Raw genomic sequence first — 12491 nt, 5'->3', positions numbered from 1 at the left:
GCGCACTTGGAGTGCGCTTACCACTCCTCCTCCCTGCTAACGCGGAGAATGCTGGCCCCACCCCACCCTAGCTAAGCGGAAAAATAAAACGATAATAAAATAATTTACTATCATTTTATTCTTCTGCTGCCTTTCAGCAGTGGGGCAAGACTAATCTGCCATAGTGGAGGGACCACCCTTGTGATTTAGAAACACATTTTTATTAAAAATGCCATTGAAATTCCATGAAAAACCCAAAGAAGTTTAGTTATAGTTAGGAAAACATATTTTCCATATAAAAACAAAATTTAAACTACACAGACTTTAACAATTATAAAGCTATAGTTACAACTTTCATTTACAATTTATCCACTACTTTCAAATTATCATAAATAGCGGACCTCATTACACACTCTTTCCAGCTTGCTAACCAGAAAACACTAACTATAACTCACCACTCTACCATGCACTGCCCTCTCAGAAATAATGATACTCTAGTGCCCAGACTACTCTGTACGAGACTCTCCACCACTCTACTACACAATTCTACACTCAACAACAGTGAACTATAAAACACTCTACAACACTCTGCCACTCTATGACACTCTATTTGATTACACTCCACCACACTTTCATGACACTCCACTGTACAACACTCAGCTCTACTGTTCAACACACCACTACACTGTACTACACACAACTCCACTCTACAATACTCCACAATACAATACACCATGTGTAAGGAAATGCCTCCTTGGCATGGTTGCCCCCTGACTTTTTGCCTTTGCTGATGCTATGTTTACAATTGAAAGTGTGCTGAGGCCTGCTAACCAGGCCCCAGCACCAGTGTTCTTTCCCTAACCTGTACTTTTGTATCCACAATTGGCAGACCCTGGCATCCAGATAAGTCCCTTGTAACTGGTACTTCTAGTACCAAGGGCCCTGATGCCAAGGAAGGTCTATAAGGGCTGCAGCATGTCTTATGCCACCCTGGAGACCTCTCACTCAGCACAGACACACTGCTTGCCAGCTTGTGTGTGCTAGTGAGGACAAAACGAGTAAGTCGACATGGCACTCCCCTCAGGGTGCCATGCCAGCCTCTCACTGCCTATGCAGTATAGGTAAGACACCCCTCTAGCAGGCCTTACAGCCCTAAGGCAGGGTGCACTATACCATAGGTGAGGGTACCAGTGCATGAGCATGGTACCCCTACAGTGTCTAAACAAAACCTTAGACATTGTAAGTGCAGGGTAGCCATAAGAGTATATGGTCTGGGAGTTTGTCAACCACGAACTCCACAGCACCATAATGGCTACACTGAAAACTGGGAAGTTTGGTATCAAACTTCTCAGCACAATAAATGCACACTGATGCCAGTGTACATTTTATTGTAAAATACACCCCAGAGGGCACCTTAGAGGTGCCCCCTGAAACTTAACCGACTATCTGTGTAGCCTGACTAGTTTTAGCAGCCTGCCACAAACCGAGACATGTTGCTGGCCCCATGGGGAGAGTGCCTTTGTCACTCTGAGGCCAGTAACAAAGCCTGCACTGGGTGGAGATGCTAACACCTCCCCCAGGCAGGAATTGTCACACCTGGCGGTGAGCCCTCCTTTGTGCCAACCCAGCAGGACACTCCAGCTAGTGGAGTTGCCCGCCCCCTCCGGCCAGGCCCCACTTTTGGCGGCAAGGCCGGAGAAGATAATGAGAAAAACAAGGAGGAGTCACTGGCCAGTCAGGACAGCCCCTAAGGTGTCCTGAGCTGAAGTGACTCTAACTTTTAGAAATCCTCCATCTTGCAGATGGAGGATTCCCCCAATAGGGTTAGGATTGTGACCCCCTCCCCTTGGGAGGAGGCACAAAGAGGGTGTACCCACCCTCAGGGCTAGTAGCCATTGGCTACTAACCCCCCAGACCTAAACACGCCCTTAAATTTAGTATTTAAGGGCTACCCTGAACCCTAGAAAATTAGATTCCTGCAACTACAAGAAGAAGGACTGCCCAGCTGAAAACCCCTGCAGCGGAAGACCAGAAGACGACAACTGCCTTGGCTCCAGAAACTCACCGGCCTGTCTCCTGCCTTCCAAAGATCCTGCTCCAGCGACGCCTTCCAAAGGGACCAGCGACCTCGACATCCTCAGAGGACTGCCCCTGCTTCGAAAAGACAAGAAACTCCCGAGGACAGCGGACCTGCTCCAAGAAAAGCTGCAACTTTGTTTCCAGCAGCTTTAAAGAACCCTGCAAGCTCCCCGCAAGAAGCGTGAGACTTGCAACACTGCACCCGGCGACCCCGACTCGGCTGGTGGCGATCCAACACCTCAGGAGGGACCCCAGGACTACTCTAAGACTGTGAGTACAAAAACCTGTCCCCCCTGAGCCCCCACAGCGCCGCCTGCAGAGGGAATCCCGAGGCTTCCCCTGACCGCGACTCTTTGAATCCTAAGTCCCGACACCTGGGAGAGACCCTGCACCCGCAGCCCCCAGGACCTGAAGGACCGGACTTTCACTGGAGAAGTGACCCCCAGGAGTCCCTCTCCCTTGCCCAAGTGGAGGTTTCCCCGAGGAACCCCCCCCTTGCCTGCCTGCAGCGCTGAAGAGATCCCGAGATCTCTCATAGACTAACATTGCGAACCCGACGCTTGTTTCTACACTGCACCCGGCCGCCCCCGCGCCGCTGAGGGTGAAATTTCTGTGTGGGCTTGTGTCCCCCCCGGTGCCCTACAAAACCCCCCTGGTCTGCCCTCCGAAGACGCGGGTACTTACCTGCAAGCAGACCGGAACCGGGGCACCCCCTTCTCTCCATTCTAGCCTATGTGTTTTGGGCACCATTTTGAACTCTGCACCTGACCGGCCCTGAGCTGCTGGTGTGGTGACTTTGGGGTTGCTCTGAACCCCCAACGGTGGGCTACCTTGGACCAAGAACTAAGCCCTGTAAGTGTCTTACTTACCTGGTTAACCTAACAAATACTTACCTCCCCTAGGAACTGTGAAAATTGCACTGTGTCCACTTTTAAAACAGCTATTTGTGAATAACTTGAAAAGTATACATGCAATTTTGATGATTTGAAGTTCCTAAAGTACTTACCTGCAATACCTTTCGAATGAGATATTACATGTAGAATTTGAACCTGTGGTTCTTAAAATAAACTAAGAAAAGATATTTTTCTATATAAAAACCTATTGGCTGGATTTGTCTCTGAGTGTGTGTACCTCATTTATTGTCTATGTGTATGTACAACAAATGCTTAACACTACTCCTTGGATAAGCCTACTGCTCGACCACACTACCACAAAATAGAGCATTAGTATTATCTATTTTTACCACTATTTTACCTATAAGGGGAACCCTTGGACTCTGTGCATGCTATTCCTTACTTTGAAATAGCACATACAGAGCCAACTTCCTACATTGGTGGATCAGCGGTGGGGTACAAGACTTTGCATTTGCTGGACTACTCAGCCAATACCTGATCACACGACAAATTCCAAAATTGTCATTAGAAATTCATTTTTGCAATTTGAAATTTTTCTAAATTCTTAAAAGTCCTGCTAGGGCCTTGTGTGTTAAGTCCCTGTTTAGCATTGTCTTTTTAGAGTTTAAAAGTTTGTTAAAAGTTTGAATTAGATTCTAGAAACAGTTTTAGATTCTTAAAAAAGTATTCCAACTCTTAGCAGAATAATGTCGGATACAGAGATGCAGGTGGTGGAACTCGACACCACACCTTACCTCCATCTTAAGATGAGGGAGCTAAGGTCTCTCTGTAATATAAAGAAAATAACCATTGGCTCCAGACCTACCAAAATTCAGCTCCAGGAGCTGTTGGCAGAGTTTGAAAAAGCCAACCCCTCTGATGATGACCTCACAGAGGAAGAAATTAGTGACTTGGAGGCCAATGTCCCTCCTCCAGTCCTAAATAGGGAGAACAGGACCCCTCAAGTCCTGTCTCCAACTGTGTTAGTCAGAAATAGTGAGTCCCTCACAGGAGGGTCCCACATTTCTGAAATCACTGAGGATGCTCTCAGTGAAGATGACCTCCTGTTAGCCAGGATGGCCAAAAGATTGGCTTTAGAGAGACAGCTCCTAGCCATAGAAAGGGAAAGACAAGAGATGGGCCTAGGACCCATCAATGGTGGCAGCAATATAAATAGGGTCAGAGATTCTCCTGACATGTTAAAAATCCCCAAAGGGATTGTGACAAAATATGAAGATGGTGATGACATCACCAAATGGTTCACAGCTTTTGAGAGGGCTTGTGTAACCAGAAAAGTGAACAGATCTCACTGGGGTGCTCTCCTTTGGGAAATGTTCACTGGAAAGTGTAGGGATAGACTCCTCACACTCTCTGGAAAAGATGCAGAATCTTATGACCTCATGAAGGGTACCCTGATTGAGGGCTTTGGATTCTCCACTGAGGAGTACAGGATTAGGTTCAGGGGGGCTCAAAAATCCTCGAGCCAGACCTGGGTTGACTTTGTTGACTACTCAGTGAAAACACTAGATGGTTGGATTCAAGGCAGTGGTGTAAGTAATTATGATGGGCTGTACAATTTATTTGTGAAAGAACACCTGTTAAGTAATTGTTTCAATGATAAACTGCATCAGCATCTGGTAGACCTAGGACCAATTTCTCCCCAAGAATTGGGAAAGAAGGCGGACCATTGGGTCAAGACAAGGGTGTCCAAGACTTCAACAGGGGGTGACCAAAAGAAAGGGGTCACAAAGACTCCCCAGGGGAAGGGTGATGAGACAACCAAAACTAAAAATAGTAAAGAGTCTTCTACAGGCCCCCAAAAACCTGCACAGGAGGGTGGGCCCAGAGCCTCTTCACAAAACAATGGGTACAAGGGTAAAAACTTTGATCCCAAAAAGGCCTGGTGTCATAGCTGTAAACAGCATGGACACCAAACTGGAGACAAGGCCTGTCCCAAGAAAGGTTCCACTCCAAACTCCCATCCAGGTAACACTGGTATGGCTAGTCTCCAAGTGGGATCAACAGTGTGCCCAGAGCAAATCAGGGTCCACACTGAAGCTACTCTAGTTTCTGAGGGTGGGGTGGATTTAGCCACACTAGCTGTCTGGCCGCCTAACATGCAAAAATACAGACAGCAACTCTTAATTAATGGGACTAGAATAGAGGGCCTGAGGGATACAGGTGCCAGTGTCACCATGGTGACAGAGAAACTGGTTTCCCCTGGCCAATACCTGACTGGAAAAACTTACACAGTCACCAACGCTGACAATCAGAGAAAAGTACATCCCATGGCAATGGTTACTTTAGAATGGGGAGGGGTCAATGGCCTGAAACAGGTGGTGGTCTCCTCAAATATCCCAGTGGACTGTCTGCTTGGAAATGACCTGGAGTCCTCAGCATGGGCTGAGGTAGAACTAAAAACCCATGCAGCAATGCTGGGTATCCCTGAACTGGTGTGTGTGAAAACAAGAGCACAATGCAAGGCACAGGGTGAACAAGTAGAGCTGGAGTCTGGAAGAATGGCCCAGCCTACCAAGAGAACAGGAAAGTCAGTTGGGAAACCAACTGCAACACAGCAAAAGAAAGGGAACCTCTCTTCTCAGGAAGAAGTTCTGCCCTCTGAGGGAACTGAGCCTTTGGAGCTTGAACCTTACCAGGTTGAGCTCTTAGGCCCAGGGGGACCCTCAAGGGAGGAGCTGTGTAAGGGACAAGAAACCTGTCCCTCTCTTGAAGGCCTTAGGCAGCAAGCTGCTGAAGAGTCCAAAGGCAAGAAAAATGGAACACATAGGGTCTATTGGGAGGATGGGCTCCTGTACACTGAAGCCAGAGACCCCAAACCTGGTGCCACTAGGAGAGTGGTAGTGCCTCAGCTGTTCAGGAAGTTCATCCTAACACTGGCCCATGACATTCCCCTTGCTGGACATTTGGGACAAACCAAGACGTGGGAGAGGTTAGTCAACCACTTCTACTGGCCCAATATGTCCAACATGGTTAAGGAGTTTTGCCTCTCCTGCCCCACCTGTCAAGCCAGTGGTAAGACAGGTGGACATCCAAAGGCCCCCCTCATTCCACTTCCAGTGGTGGGGGTTCCCTTTGAAAGAGTGGGTGTGGACATAGTTGGTCCACTAGAACCTCCCACAGCCTCAGGAAATATGTATATCCTGGTAGTAGTGGATCATGCTACCAGGTATCCTGAAGCTATTCCCCTTATGTCGACTACTGCCCCTGCAGTAGCCAAGGCCCTCATTGGTATCTTTACCAGAGTGGGTTTCCCTAAGGAGGTGGTGTCTGACAGAGGTACCAACTTCATGTCAGCATACCTAAAGCACATGTGGAATGAGTGTGGAGTGACTTATAAATTCACTACACCATACCATCCACAAACTAATGGCTTGGTTGAGAGATTCAACAAGACATTAAAAGGCATGATCATGGGGCTCCCAGAAAAACTCAAAAGGAGATGGGATGTCCTCTTGCCATGTCTGCTTTTCGCTTACAGAGAGGTGCCACAGAAGGGAGTAGGATTCTCACCCTTTGAACTTCTGTTTGGTCATCCTGTAAGGGGACCACTTGCCCTTGTTAAAGAAGGCTGGGAGAGACCTCTCCATGAGCCTAAACAGGACATAGTGGACTATGTACTTGGCCTTCGCTCTAGAATGGCAGAGTACATGGAAAAGGCAACCAAAAACCTTGAGGCCAGCCAACAGCTCCAGAAGTTTTGGTATGACCAAAAGGCTGCACTGGTTGAGTTCCAACCAGGGCAGAAAGTCTGGGTTCTGGAGCCTGTGGCTCCCAGGGCACTCCAGGACAAATGGAGTGGCCCTTACCCAGTGCTAGAAAGGAAGAGTCAGGTCACCTACCTGGTGGACCTGGGCACAAGCAGGAGCCCCAAGAGGGTGATCCATGTAAACCGCCTTAAACTCTTCCATGACAGGGCTGATGTGAATCTGTTGATGGTAACAGATGAGGATCAGGAGGCAGAGAGTGAACCTCTCCCTGATCTTCTGTCATCAGACCCAAAAGATGGCACAGTAGATGGAGTGATCTACTCAGACACCCTCTCTGGCCAACAGCAAGCTGATTGTAGGAGAGTCCTACAACAGTTTCCTGAACTCTTCTCCTTAACCCCTGGTCAGACACACCTGTGTACCCATGATGTGGACACAGGAGACAGCATGCCTGTCAAAAACAAAATCTTTAGACAGTCTGACCATGTTAAGGAAAGCATCAAGGTGGAAGTCCACAAGATGCTGGAATTGGGAGTAATTGAGCGCTCTGACAGCCCCTGGGCTAGCCTAGTGGTCTTAGTCCCCAAACCTCACACCAAAGATGGAAAGAAAGAGGTGAGGTTTTGTGTGGACTACAGAGGGCTCAATTCTGTCACCAAGACAGATGCTCATCCAATTCCAAGAGCTGATGAGCTCATAGACAAATTAGGTGCTGCCAAATTCTTAAGTACCTTTGACTTGACAGCAGGGTACTGGCAAATAAAAATGGCACCTGGAGCAAAAGAGAAAACAGCATTCTCCACACCTGATGGGCATTATCAGTTTACTGTTATGCCCTTTGGTTTAAAGAATGCCCCTGCCACCTTCCAAAGGTTGGTGAATCAAGTCCTTGCTGGCTTGGAGTCCTTTAGCACAGCTTATCTTGATGATATTGCTGTCTTTAGCTCCACCTGGCAGGATCACCTGGTCCACCTGAAGAAGGTTTTGAAGGCTCTGCAATCTGCAGGCCTCTCTATCAAGGCATCCAAATGCCAGATAGGGCAGGGAACTGTGGTTTACTTGGGACACCTTGTAGGTGGAGGCCAAGTTCAGCCACTCCAACCCAAGATCCAGACTATTCTGGACTGGGTAGCTCCAAAAACCCAGACTCAAGTCAGGGCATTCCTTGGCTTGACTGGGTACTACAGGAGGTTTGTGAAGGGATATGGATCCATTGTGACAGCCCTCACTGAGCTCACCTCCAAGAAAATGCCCAAGAAAGTGAACTGGACTGTGGAATGCCAACAGGCCTTTGACACCCTGAAACAAGCAATGTGCTCAGCACCAGTTCTAAAAGCTCCAGATTATTCTAAGCAGTTCATTGTGCAGACTGATGCCTCTGAACATGGGATAGGGGCAGTTTTGTCCCAAACAAATGATGATGGCCTTGACCAGCCTGTTGCTTTCATTAGCAGGAGGTTACTCCCCAGGGAGCAGCGTTGGAGTGCCATTGAGAGGGAGGCCTTTGCTGTGGTTTGGTCCCTGAAGAAGCTGAGACCATACCTCTTTGGGACTCACTTCCTAGTTCAAACTGACCACAGACCTCTCAAATGGCTGATGCAAATGAAAGGTGAAAATCCTAAACTGTTGAGGTGGTCCATCTCCCTACAGGGAATGGACTTTATAGTGGAACACAGACCTGGGACTGCCCATGCCAATGCAGATGGCCTTTCCAGGTTCTTCCACTTAGAAAATGAAGACTCTCTTGGGAAAGGTTAGTCTCATCCTCTTTCGTTTGGGGGGGGGTTGTGTAAGGAAATGCCTCCTTGGCATGGTTGCCCCCTGACTTTTTGCCTTTGCTGATGCTATGTTTACAATTGAAAGTGTGCTGAGGCCTGCTAACCAGGCCCCAGCACCAGTGTTCTTTCCCTAACCTGTACTTTTGTATCCACAATTGGCAGACCCTGGCATCCAGATAAGTCCCTTGTAACTGGTACTTCTAGTACCAAGGGCCCTGATGCCAAGGAAGGTCTCTAAGGGCTGCAGCATGTCTTATGCCACCCTGGAGACCTCTCACTCAGCACAGACACACTGCTTGCCAGCTTGTGTGTGCTAGTGAGGACAAAACGAGTAAGTCGACATGGCACTCCCCTCAGGGTGCCATGCCAGCCTCTCACTGCCTATGCAGTATAGGTAAGACACCCCTCTAGCAGGCCTTACAGCCCTAAGGCAGGGTGCACTATACCATAGGTGAGGGTACCAGTGCATGAGCATGGTACCCCTACAGTGTCTAAACAAAACCTTAGACATTGTAAGTGCAGGGTAGCCATAAGAGTATATGGTCTGGGAGTTTGTCAACCACGAACTCCACAGCACCATAATGGCTACACTGAAAACTGGGAAGTTTGGTATCAAACTTCTCAGCACAATAAATGCACACTGATGCCAGTGTACATTTTATTGTAAAATACACCCCAGAGGGCACCTTAGAGGTGCCCCCTGAAACTTAACCGACTATCTGTGTAGGCTGACTAGTTTTAGCAGCCTGCCACAAACCGAGACATGTTGCTGGCCCCATGGGGAGAGTGCCTTTGTCACTCTGAGGCCAGTAACAAAGCCTGCACTGGGTGGAGATGCTAACACCTCCCCCAGGCAGGAATTGTCACACCTGGCGGTGAGCCTCAAAGGCTCACCTCCTTTGTGCCAACCCAGCAGGACACTCCAGCTAGTGGAGTTGCCCGCCCCCTCCGGCCAGGCCCCACTTTTGGCGGCAAGGCCGGAGAAGATAATGAGAAAAACAAGGAGGAGTCACTGGCCAGTCAGGACAGCCCCTAAGGTGTCCTGAGCTGAAGTGACTCTAACTTTTAGAAATCCTCCATCTTGCAGATGGAGGATTCCCCCAATAGGGTTAGGATTGTGACCCCCTCCCCTTGGGAGGAGGCACAAAGAGGGTGTACCCACCCTCAGGGCTAGTAGCCATTGGCTACTAACCCCCCAGACCTAAACACGCCCTTAAATTTAGTATTTAAGGGCTACCCTGAACCCTAGAAAATTAGATTCCTGCAACTACAAGAAGAAGGACTGCCCAGCTGAAAACCCCTGCAGCGGAAGACCAGAAGACGACAACTGCCTTGGCTCCAGAAACTCACCGGCCTGTCTCCTGCCTTCCAAAGATCCTGCTCCAGCGACGCCTTCCAAAGGGACCAGCGACCTCGACATCCTCTGAGGACTGCCCCTGCTTCGAAAAGACAAGAAACTCCCGAGGACAGCGGACCTGCTCCAAGAAAAGCTGCAACTTTGTTTCCAGAAGCTTTAAAGAACCCTGCAAGCTCCCCGCAAGAAGCGTGAGACTTGCAACACTGCACCCGGCGACCCCGACTCGGCTGGTGGCGATCCAACACCTCAGGAGGGACCCCAGGACTACTCTAAGACTGTGAGTACAAAAACCTGTCCCCCCTGAGCCCCCACAGCGCCGCCTGCAGAGGGAATCCCGAGGCTTCCCCTGACCGCGACTCTTTGAATCCTAAGTCCCGACACCTGGGAGAGACCCTGCACCCGCAGCCCCCAGGACCTGAAGGACCGGACTTTCACTGGAGAAGTGACCCCCAGGAGTCCCTCTCCCTTGCCCAAGTGGAGGTTTCCCCGAGGAACCCCCCCCTTGCCTGCCTGCAGCGCTGAAGAGATCCCGAGATCTCTCATAGACTAACATTGCGAACCCGACGCTTGTTTCTACACTGCACCCGGCCGCCCCCGCGCCGCTGAGGGTGAAATTTCTGTGTGGGCTTGTGTCCCCCCCGGTGCCCTACAAAACCCCCCTGGTCTGCCCTCCGAAGACGCGGGTACTTACCTGCAAGCAGACCGGAACCGGGGCACCCCCTTCTCTCCATTCTAGCCTATGTGTTTTGGGCACCACTTTGAACTCTGCACCTGACCGGCCCTGAGCTGCTGGTGTGGTGACTTTGGGGTTGCTCTGAACCCCCAACGGTGGGCTACCTTGGACCAAGAACTAAGCCCTGTAAGTGTCTTACTTACCTGGTTAACCTAACAAATACTTACCTCCCCTAGGAACTGTGAAAATTGCACTGTGTCCACTTTTAAAACAGCTATTTGTGAATAACTTGAAAAGTATACATGCAATTTTGATGATTTGAAGTTCCTAAAGTACTTACCTGCAATACCTTTCGAATGAGATATTACATGTAGAATTTGAACCTGTGGTTCTTAAAATAAACTAAGAAAAGATATTTTTCTATATAAAAACCTATTGGCTGGATTTGTCTCTGAGTGTGTGTACCTCATTTATTGTCTATGTGTATGTACAACAAATGCTTAACACTACTCCTTGGATAAGCCTACTGCTCGACCACACTACCACAAAATAGAGCATTAGTATTATCTATTTTTACCACTATTTTACCTCTAAGGGGAACCCTTGGACTCTGTGCATGCTATTCCTTACTTTGAAATAGCACATACAGAGCCAACTTCCTACACCATGTCACTACACTGTACAATACTTTACTTAACTGTACGCTACATCACTCCACTCTACTCAATTCCAGTCTATTCCACTCAACAATACTTCACTTTACAACACTCTCCTTTACTTTACTACACTCCACTTTACGACACTCCAATCAATGACACCCCACACTGCAATTTTAAACACATTTGATAAAAAAAACATTAACATACAATGAAAAAAACAAAGATTAAGGATAATTTATAGTTACAAATATGTTATGTATTCTTTCTATACAAATCCAACTTCAAATATACAAACATTAAAAATTGTAAGTTATAATTATAACTTTAATTTATAATTTAAGCACCACTTTCAAATTACTATGAGTCGCGCACCTCCAAACACACTCTTTTCACCTCACTCGCACACTACATAAACTATAATTCATGCCTTTTCCATGCATTGTTTATACCCTTGCATAACATATCACTCATACCATGTGGAATCATAGCATTTGTAACAACACTTCTAACTTCTCAAATTACATTATTTGTCACAAAAGTGCATGGTAAGAGCCGTGAGTTATAGTTAGTGACCGCCCAACAACCAGCAAAAGGAAAGGAGAAGACATGCGTGACCCAACACAGCCCTCAGTACAGGACACACTAGACAAAATCTTAGGGGCAGTTGAGGACACAAAAACCACCCTACAGCGTGACATCAATCAGGTTGCAGTGGAGGTTGGCCTCCTCCGAGCAGACCACCAAAAGTTAACAGACAGGGTCAAAGACACGGAGGCCACACTGACAGATATAGTTCAGAGACAAAAGGATTTGGAGTCCACTATGCTACATCTAACAGAGAGAATAACACGACTGGAGCAGAGGGCAGAGGATGCTGAGGGGAGGAACAGAAGGAACAATGTGCGAGTGGTGGGTCTACCGGAAGGATCAGAAGGTACGAATATGGTGGAATACCTGGAGGAATGGATGCGTAAGACAGTGGCCCCAGGACATTTGACACCGTTCTTTGCTCTGGAGAGAGCGCACCGGGTCCCTGCGAGGCCCCCAGCACCTGGGAGGCCACCCAGAGTAGTGATAGCACGCTTGCTGCACTATAGAGACAGGGACATCCTGCTCCAGAGGGCCAGGGAGGCAGGCCCTTACAGAGTGGACAATGGAGAGGTGGCCCTCTTCCCGGACTTCACCAACGAGGTTCAAATTAGGAGATCCTCCTTCCTTGCGGTAAAGAGAGCGCTTAGAGAAGAGGGAATTCAATACTCTCTCCTCTTCCCAGCCAGACTGAAGGTGATGATGGAGGGCAAGTCCACGTTTTTTCAAATCCCAGAGGAGGCATGGGAGTGGTTGG

Source organism: Pleurodeles waltl, chromosome 3_1 (assembly GCF_031143425.1).
Source record: "Pleurodeles waltl isolate 20211129_DDA chromosome 3_1, aPleWal1.hap1.20221129, whole genome shotgun sequence".
In the NCBI taxonomy this organism is placed as follows: domain Eukaryota; kingdom Metazoa; phylum Chordata; class Amphibia; order Caudata; family Salamandridae; genus Pleurodeles; species Pleurodeles waltl.
This window is presented reverse-complemented; position numbering follows the sequence as displayed.